The 9,533-nt window shown below is 42.8% G+C and overlaps 1 long non-coding RNA gene across 1 annotated transcript in view; it reads right to left on the bottom strand.

Moving 5' to 3' along the window:
* Window positions 1-1,575: 1,575 nt before the first annotated feature.
* LOC132419686 (uncharacterized) overlaps window positions 1,576-9,533 on the bottom strand; it is a 207,119-nt gene continuing 199,161 nt past the window's right edge. The window contains exon 3 of the long non-coding RNA XR_009518225.1: window positions 1,576-1,777. This is a non-coding gene — a long non-coding RNA (uncharacterized lncRNA). The remainder of the gene's footprint in view (window positions 1,778-9,533) is intronic.

The raw sequence follows: 9,533 nt of genomic DNA, 5'->3' as shown, positions 1-9,533 counted from the left end.
TGTGAAGGACTAAGCCTCCGGATTAAAATACACTTAAAGTTAGTTCTACCTCTGAGTTTTTCAGTTATGTAAATCTGTGAATTTTCTTTTTGGTACTTTCTGTGAGGTATATCACACACACACAAAAGAAAGCATAAAATTCATGTGAGGTTTAAAGACAATAATAAAGCAAACAGCAAGGTAACCACCAATCAAGGCAAGAAATTGAATATTGCCAGCATCTCAGAAGGCACCTGTATACTCTCGCCCCGCCCCCCGCCCCCAGAGGTAACTGCCTGCCTGGATGTTGTGATAATCGTTTCTCCTCTGTACCACATAGTTTCTGTTTATCCTCCAGATGTACTATCCAACCTTCACCTTGCTCTATACCCCAAGAGAAATAAATTTGTGTATTACATTAACAGATCTTCTTGTCCTCTGGTTTTCAGTTGAATGTGACCAAGGGGAGGTAGTGAAGGAAAATTAGAACATGGGAGGAGAAACCAGGGAGTTTCTTTGTTACCCGCTATAGGACAGTGTCTGGCAGCAGCTATGTCTCTTCTTGGAAGTTCCTGCCAGGCATAGCCCTTCCCTTCGTGGTCCCCATGACATCATGGTTCTAGCCTCTACCAGAGGACTCCAGCGACTAGGGTCTCATAATACTGCCCCCTCCCCACATCTCTCCAGCCTAAGGAGTTCCTGTTGTTTCGAATCTCTGGTAAAATCCACCATCCCCTCTTTGGTTTCTCAACTCCTCTTCACCTGTGCAATTATTTCCCTGTATTTAATTCCCTGTATTGAAATACTTAGAATTGTTTTTTCCTGTCTAGTCTACGAGATTAAGAGCAATAAAAGGTTAGCCACATTATCAGCCAAAGGGAAAGCTTTGAACATTTCACCAACTGTGGTTGTTGATAAGGGTAAGAAAGTTTCTTCATAGGTTTTTTAAAAGTTTTTATCATGCTGAAATCTATGATAGTATTTTTCTATACCTACTGAGATTATCTCATGATTTTTTTCTCCTTTAATCTGTTAATGTGGTCAAGTTACATTAATATTCTGTTTTCTCAATCTGATCCTCCCCAAAAGCAGACTCTGCTACAATGAGAAGCAAAATCAGGACGCGGTTTTTCATTTTCTTCTGTGCTTAGTTGCCCACACACACACCCTTTTTTTTTCTGTGAGCTTGTCATTTAACTTGAAAATTTTCTTGTAGGAATTTTTTCAGCACCAAGGATAAAGGGACATTCATCCAGAGATTTGGTATTCTTCTGCCAATCCTGGACTACTTGTTGGATCACCAAAGTGATGCAAATTTAAGCTAAAAATTCACTTGATGGGGGCTTCCCTGGTGGCGCAGTGGTTGAGAGTCCGCCTGCCGATGCAGGAGACATGGGTTCTTGCCCCGGTCCGGGAAGATCCCACGTGCCGCAGAGTGGCTGGGCCCGTGAGCCATGGCCGCTGAGCCTGCACGTCTGGAGCCTGTGCTCCGCAACGGGAGAGGCCACAACAGTGAGAAGCCCGCGTACCACAAAAAAAAAAAAAAAAAAAAATTCACTTGATGGCCAACCTATTGTTGAAACTTCTCAGGGCCTTTTACCTCCCTGCCTTGCTCACTCATCACAAAGGTAAATTTTCCTACAGGGCCCTGGGGGTAGAGATCTAGAGCATATTTAATTCTGGATCACCCTTACTCTGAAGAATGGCCTTTGGAGTCCCAGCGTGGAGGGAGGGTCTCCCACGAGGTGGCCCATCTTGGGGAAATGCTGCACTTTGTCTTCTGAGGTCCCTGACAAAGCTGAAAAACAAACACAACACAACACAGGTTTGGTAAATGTTCTTTGAACAAAACAAGATTTAACACTCAATTTACCTTTCTAGGTTCCTACTCTCTTTGATATTGGCCTTATAATTCTGTTAGGGGAATCACTGACTGAAACAGCCCACCCTGGCCAGGCACCCCAGTAACCACTTTGATGAGTTATCTTATGACAGGAGGTCCTGGTAAGGAATGCAGAACTAACAAGCCACCACCAACTGGAAGAATGTGGCAAAGGTCAAAAGGAGAGAGGAGATGCCAGTCCGTATGTCCACCAACCTCCCAGAATCCTCCTCGCTGGAATCCATCTGGGCTGAGTGATGCACACGCCACCAAGAAGGACCCTGAAACAGAATGACTGGCCAGAGGCAACGGGGAAGCTGAACCCATCACCATTAAACCCGTGGCATTCAACCCACCATTCAAGCCACGTGGCAGAGCAGTCCTCCTGGGTTCCTTTACACTGCTGCTCTCCACCCGGGTGCGCCATCCCAATAAAGTCTCCTGCTTTGTCAGCACGTGTGTCTCCTACGACAATTCATTTCCGAGTGTTAGACAAGAGCCCACGCTCGGGCCCTGGAAGGGGTCCCCTTCCTGCAACAATGCCTCACCATCTTAGCATCTCTTCAATACTTTTCAGAATAGTTTTTATTTAACATAGCATTTTTGTTTTAAGAGCAAAGGTCAGTTCAGATACCTAAATATCCATATTATCAGAAATGGAATTCTACTCCCTTTTGTTAAAAGCCAACTTGAATTAGGTTTTCTGTCACTTGCACATGAAAAAGTCCTAATAATTAAGAGGGAGATGTGGCTTTCCATGCATCAAAATGATGTACTAAATGACCGGTTAAGTGTAGAGGAGATAGTGTCACTGCATCGTCCTTTGTCACTTTGCTCCTTGAAATAAACCTTCTCAGAACTTGTGGTACATTATTTCTCTAGTGTATCCTATGCACATGTTTATATCACCCTATGGGTGTTACTGGGTGACATTAAATCATGGTTTCTATCCATCCATGTATGCTATAAGGGCCCTCAGGACATGGACCAGACTCATCCATTTATGATTCAGTCAACAAATATCCGTTGTGTCTTGTACAGACACTAAAAATACAATGGCAAACAAAGCAGCCAAGATTCCTGTCTTCATGTGCCTCACATGAAAGTGGGTGAGACAGATACCAATAAAATAATGAAATAACAAAATGTATGAAAAGACATGGTGCTATGAGAGTATATAATGAGGGAAAGGGTCCTAGCAAGTAAGTCAGGAAAGGCTTTTGAGGAAACAATAATTGAAGCTGTTAGCTTCTGTGGAAAACATTACTGACTTTTCAAGGCATTAAGAATTATTAGGGAGAAATTTTTTTCTGTTAATTTTAAATTCTTCATTTAAAAATAACTGTGAACATGATGGCTTGTAGGCTGATTAATTTGAAATTCGATCAAGTAAATTGTTTTAAACCTTGTCCATTCCAGTGAACTCTGTATGGGATGCTTTTTAACCACAGGGTCCTGTCCTAAATTTAAGCATTCATCTCACACAAAATGTCAAGTGCATTTCCCTAGTACTAATTCTTTCAAATTCTAACACCTTTCCCCCAGAACTATCACTATTGTAAAGCAAACTAAGGCCATCACCATCAAATACTTAAACTGTATATTAAAGATGTCATCCCGTTTGTCCGTGTTGTCCTAGTGTCTGTTATTTCAGACGAGGTACAACTGGCCACAGATTATTTGCCAGCTAAGCTTAACAAAATGGCTCAATTGAATAACTCAAGGCATCTTTGCTTCCTCAAACATGAGACACTAATATGAGGTAAGCATTATTTTCTGGACACGTTGTTTTCAGTGAAGTGTTGAAGATTTATAGGGTCATTTTTTGTGATTATTTCTGATGTTTCCTGACTACATTTACCATTTTCAGAACTCAAAGCAGCAGCTCCAAGTCACTAAATCATGCCTGGACCTCTCATAATTCATTCTAGCAGGATACTAACTGAACCAGAACCATTCTGTGTTGTCATCTGCAAAGCAAGGTCTGGGAAGTGGAAAACTTTTAGCATTTGATCCAAAGTAGGGCAACTCAATTTTTTATAAAAGTCACCTTGAATTTTCAATCCCCCAATACATCTATTTCTCTTCACTTCACCCAACTCTTTGTAATCTGCAGAAATTCATTTTTAAGGGATGCATTTTAAAATAAAGGAACATTCTAACTAAACACTGTAGTAATCATTTCACAATACATGTAAGTCAAATCATGATGCGGTATACCTTAAACTTACACAGTGCTGTATCTCGATTATATCTCAATAAAAATGGGGGGAAAATGGGGGAAAAAAGGGCTTCCCTGGTGGCGCAGTGGTTGGGAGTCCGCCTGCCGATGCGGGGGACGCGGGTTCGTGCCCCGGTCCGGGAAGATCCCACATGTCGCGGAGCGAGTGGGCCCGTGAGCCACGGCCGCTGAGCCTGCGCGTCCCGAGCCTGTGCTCCGCAACGGGAGAGGCCACAACGGTGAGAGGCCCACATACCAACAAAAAAAAAAAAAAAAAAAGGGGGGGAGATGAGACCTGACAGATAAGTAAAAGTAAGCCAGGTAAAGAGGGAGGCAATAAGTATCATAGGCAGAGGAAACGCTGTGTGCAAAGATCAGGATTTGAGAAAGAATGCAGCATCCATTCTAGACACTATTTATTGCCTCATCAACATCCATTTAGCCTTTTCTTACTCTGCATATGATTTCAATGTTGTTCAGATATCCAAATCCATCTCTGGATACTAAGGAGATTTTGAATAGTTTAAGCTAATTAGTGTGTGGCATTTCCTTGGCGACTATTATTTGTTCAGCCCAATAAAATTTAAAGGGAAAGACCTAGTCCATGCCTCAAGGAGAGATTTTCCTCTCTCTTTCCTGCTGGATGTGATCCAAAAAAGCTTGTAACCCTTATTTCCATTGGCAATCCTCTTGCTACAGCAGCCTTAACATGAAGCCAAACTGTGGAGAGCTTAGCACAAAACAGAAATACATTCAAGTATTTCATAATAAAAATAGAGGAACATTCGAAGTATCACAAGTTTGTATTTTGTTCATATTAGGCCAATAGGCTTAAAAATGTAATTTGACTACATCGAGATTTAATTCCCAATGTGAATATTCTATTAAGAACATGTTCATATTATGTTAGACACGTAGCATACAGTACAGTTACAAATAAACAATTCTGCAATATTGCCAGCTGCCTAAAAGTTAAACAAGCAAGTCAAGGAAACAATCTGTTCACACATCATATTGTATTTAATCACATTAATTTAAAATGACTCTTGATGATTTTGATAGTTAAGCTGATGGTGATGTTTATTTTTTCCATTTCTTCATTAATGCCATATTTGTATAGTATTAGACAATAATTTGTCAAGGTGCTGGAATACATTTTATTGAAAATAGTGTAAATATCTTTGTCAATTATAAAAAACATTTGTATTATAAAACTGTTTGTCACATAATCTGAGAAAGTTTTCAAAGCTATTGTTCAGTAATTTCTTTCTTTCTTTTTTTTTTTTTTGCGGTATGTGGGCCTCTCACTGTTGTGGCCTCTCCCGTCGTGGAGCACAGGCTCCGGACGCGCAGGCTCAGCGGCCATGGCTCACGGGTCCAGCCACTACGTGGCATGTGAGATCTTCCCGGACCGGGGCACGAACCCGTGTCCCCTGCATCGGCAGGTGGACTCTCAACCACTGAGCCACCAGGGAAGCCCTGTGCACACCTTTTGACCTGAGTATCATTTCATAAAGTGGGGTAGCAGGGAAAGGCCATAAGTGTGCTCACCAAGGAGCATAGTAGGGCTGACACTGGAGACTAAATCTGACTTAAATGAACTTGGATGAGGGCAACAGAGTGGCAGCAAGGGCAAAGCAAGTACAGCAGAGAGCTGGGCAATCGTTGGTCCCAGAGATCCTTGCCAACACAGAGAACACCAGGAAACACAAGCATCAGATCATACATGCCAACAGCAATGCAGGGGCTGTTTTGAGAAAGCCACCCAAGCACAGGACTTAGAGCAATGGGAGCGAGGCAAAGGATGGAGATGGTGTGAACCGGCTGCAGGGAGCAGAGAGGGGCTAAGGGAGGGGGTGGTGGAAGGTAGGCAAGTTCAAGGAACTCGGCCATCCACTGGCCTCACAACAAGGCCTGGGTCTTAAGCAGGATTTTCAAGCAGAAATCATAAGTGGGAAACAGACAGAGCCCGGTAGAATATGTGCCTTGTTGCTCCCCTAACTTCAACATTTCTTGAGTCTTTTTCTCCTGGCTTCCCAGAACTGGGAGTTGAACACAAGGTTTCTGGTTGGTTGGATATATTTGGCTACGTAAATGTACTCAGCTTGTTTATAATTCACAGGCTTGCCACATTTCTGTTAAGCATCAAATCATTCTTAAAAGATTTGCCTTCACAGGTCTCTCAGTCAGCATAATTAGCTGAACACCTGTTATGTATACTGAGCTGTGACCTAGGTGTTACAGTGTGAAACAGAGGAAATAAAGATACAAACAAATGTGTCCTGTACCCCACTCAGACCCTCCCCATCAACCATAAACACATATGAAAGTGACAAGAAAATACAGCCAAGGAAACAGGAAGGGAAATGTAAACTCTTCACTATATAGCATTTTCTTTTCTTTTCTTTTTTTTTTTTTTTTGCAGTACGCGGGCCTCTCACTGTTGTGGCCTCTCCCACTGCAGAGCACAGGCTCCAGACGTGCAGGCTCAGCAGCCATGGCTCGCGGGCCCAGCCGCTCCACGGCATGTGGGATCTTCCCGGACCAGGACACGAACCCGTGTCCCCTGCATCTGCAGGCGGACTCTCAACCACTGCGCCACCAGGGAAGCCCCAATATAGCACTTTCTTTAAGATGCTAGTGGCCCTGGGCTACTGCCAAGGTCATCCAGAGATTAGCACCACCATGGGTCTGAGGATCCTCAGCTGACTCTCATGCTGCTGAAAAGCAGAAAACACTTGACTGTGTTCCCTGGAGTTCTGGATGCCCTAAAACCAAAGCCATTTTCCTCACAGAAGAGCAAGGATGCATTCTCTCTCCCAAATGAGTTGTACTTTTCCTTGCAGGAGCCAAACCAGTGTTATTTATGCCCCAAATCTCTGAGCTGTTGATGTGAAGCAACATTCCATTTTTACGACAACCCACCTTTTCTTTCACAGAACTCCTGGTCAAGGGCAAATGAATGGTTGCCAGGACAGAATCCCACTGGTGACTCAAGACTGGTTACTGGGTCAACCTTGTCTAATTCTCTTTCCCTTTGAGATGAGGGTTTCTTCCCAGGAGGCTCCCATGTCACTCACGTAATAAATTCAGGTAGGCGTGCTTCCCCAGTTATGCTCAGATGTCTGGACACAATTTATGCACAAGCTGTACCTACCACTCCCAACTCAACACCACAATAAGAAAGGTTAGAAGTGGAGGTGTCTGTCACTTAGTTTCGCCGTCAAGTTCATCAAGATGTACAAACATTGTTAACTGCAAATAACCTAGAGAAAGTTGAAGGCAGAGAATATATGAGAGTGACTAAGTGAGTGAACTTCATATTTATACAAGGGCCTAGTGGCTAGTCACTTTCTGATTCTTTAAGAAGATGTCTATATCTCCTCACCTCCCTTGAATTTTCTCATTCCTCCTAAATCCAGCAGGAGAGCCATTGGCTTTGTCGCTCTCGTCCTCAAAAGACTTCTTTCTTGCCTTTGACATAGTTACTCATTTCCTAATCAGTTTTTGAACGGATTTTCCACATCAGCAGTGAGATACTGTATCCCTTGAAAAGACATGCCCTCCTTTAAATCACTCTCTCCAGTGCTTCTCAAACTCTAGCATCCATCAGAGTCACCTGGGGGACTTAGGAAAACACAGATTGTTGGGCCCCATCCCCAGTTTCTGATTGAGTGGGTCTGGGGTGGGGCCTGAGAATCTGTATTTCTAACACATTTCCAAGTGATGCTGAGGCTGCTGGTCCAGGCACCACACCTTGAGAATGGCTGCTCTAAACCAACATCCAGCCCCTTTGTATTCATGAGCTAAGTGGAATGTTACGATGAGCTTGCAAACAGCATCGAAGAGCCACCAAAAGGCAGATGCTACAGTGGTGTGTTTTTGTTCCCCTCAGAAAGTGTCTCACCTTGAGCCGGTACTTCCTAAAGCACCATCTCCACTTTCCTACCACATTTTTTATATCCCGGCTTTCACGATGAGCATTAGAATAGGATGTGTCTGTAGCCTTTTCAGATACTCACCCAGTTATCACGCCTCTTCATGTGCTGAACCCAGTGGCTTGAGAAATCTCTAAAACAAAACTTTAGTGCTGTTTCCAACTAGCTGTACAAAACATAAAATAGGAGATTGCAGGAGCAGCCAGACTAAGTAGCCTTAGTGCGTCTGCAAGGCCAAGATGCCTAATTGCACTACCATAGTTACAGTCACCCTTGAGTTCTCCTCACACATAAGCAGTTGCACAGAGAGAGTTCTTAAAAGACTGCTTGTAAAAACATTATGGGCTCAGACTTGGCCTCCATCAACTCATCCTAGCAGGCATGACTTTGAACATAAATTTTAAAAACCCATTTAGTCTCTGGGCAATTGTAAGCATCAGTTGAAATAAACATTTTAAAAATACAAAAATGTTTATTTTCCAAGCAGCAGATATTTATGTTTTGCGCTAGTCCAATTAAACCAAAATGTTAACGACATAGATGTAATCATTCGGTGAGCTGGGGCTAAAACTCAATGGAGGAACAATTACAAGCTGCTCTATTGTTGAAGGCCCTTGTTCTAACTAACCTGGAGAATAGACTTAGTGCTTGAACTACACGAATCTAGACTTTCTTCACTTCTTCATCAGGAGAAGGTAACAACTCAGAGTTGAGAAACCCTAGCATGATAGGAAGTCAGGTATTTATAAAGCTTCATGTAGGTTGGAAATAAAATAAAGAGGCCAGGAATGTGAAAGAACAGCATGCAATCCCTTTACCTGCAGCAGCCCTCTTTACTGGGACAGGATTTACAGATGCTATAGATGCTTTTGCAGATGCTAGTTTGAGGTTTTCCAAAAGATCCTTTTTCTTTCAGCATCCTCTCTAAAACTGTAGCTGAGTCAAAGACTAACAAATTGTTCAGTATTCAACAATATTTATCTAGCACCTGCTATGTGCCAAGTACTTAAAAATACACATGTTAACACTTGTTAACACTTAATTCAAATGTGTTTAAAATTTCCTCTGTTCTCCTAAGATTTTAGCACCAGAAGAGGCTTTCTGGGCAAATCTACAACAAGAGCTAGACTCCACACATGCTGTTACTTGGGACAAATCAACCAGCCTCTGGTCTCAAGTTTCCTCAACTGAAGAAAGACCAGCTGTATCATGCCAGTGGTTCTCAAACTTTAGCAGTCATCAGAATCACCTGGAGGACTTGTCAAAACACAGATTGCTGAGCTCCACCCCCAAGTTTCTGATTCTGGAAGTCTGGGGTGGGGCTCAGAAATTTGCATTTTTAACAAGTTCCCAGGTGATGCTGCTGCTGCTGGTCCAGGGGTCATAATTTGACTAGAGTTTAATGATTATTGTCTAAAAGTTTTCTGTCTTGCCAGGTTGCCCCTTGCCGGGTCCAAGACCAGGCTTTTTCTGGAAGTTTTTTTTTTTTTTGGTCTGTGGCTGTTTGTATTTC

Source organism: Delphinus delphis, chromosome 2 (assembly GCF_949987515.2).
Source record: "Delphinus delphis chromosome 2, mDelDel1.2, whole genome shotgun sequence".
Classification (NCBI taxonomy): domain Eukaryota; kingdom Metazoa; phylum Chordata; class Mammalia; order Artiodactyla; family Delphinidae; genus Delphinus; species Delphinus delphis.
This window is presented reverse-complemented; position numbering and strand designations above follow the sequence as displayed.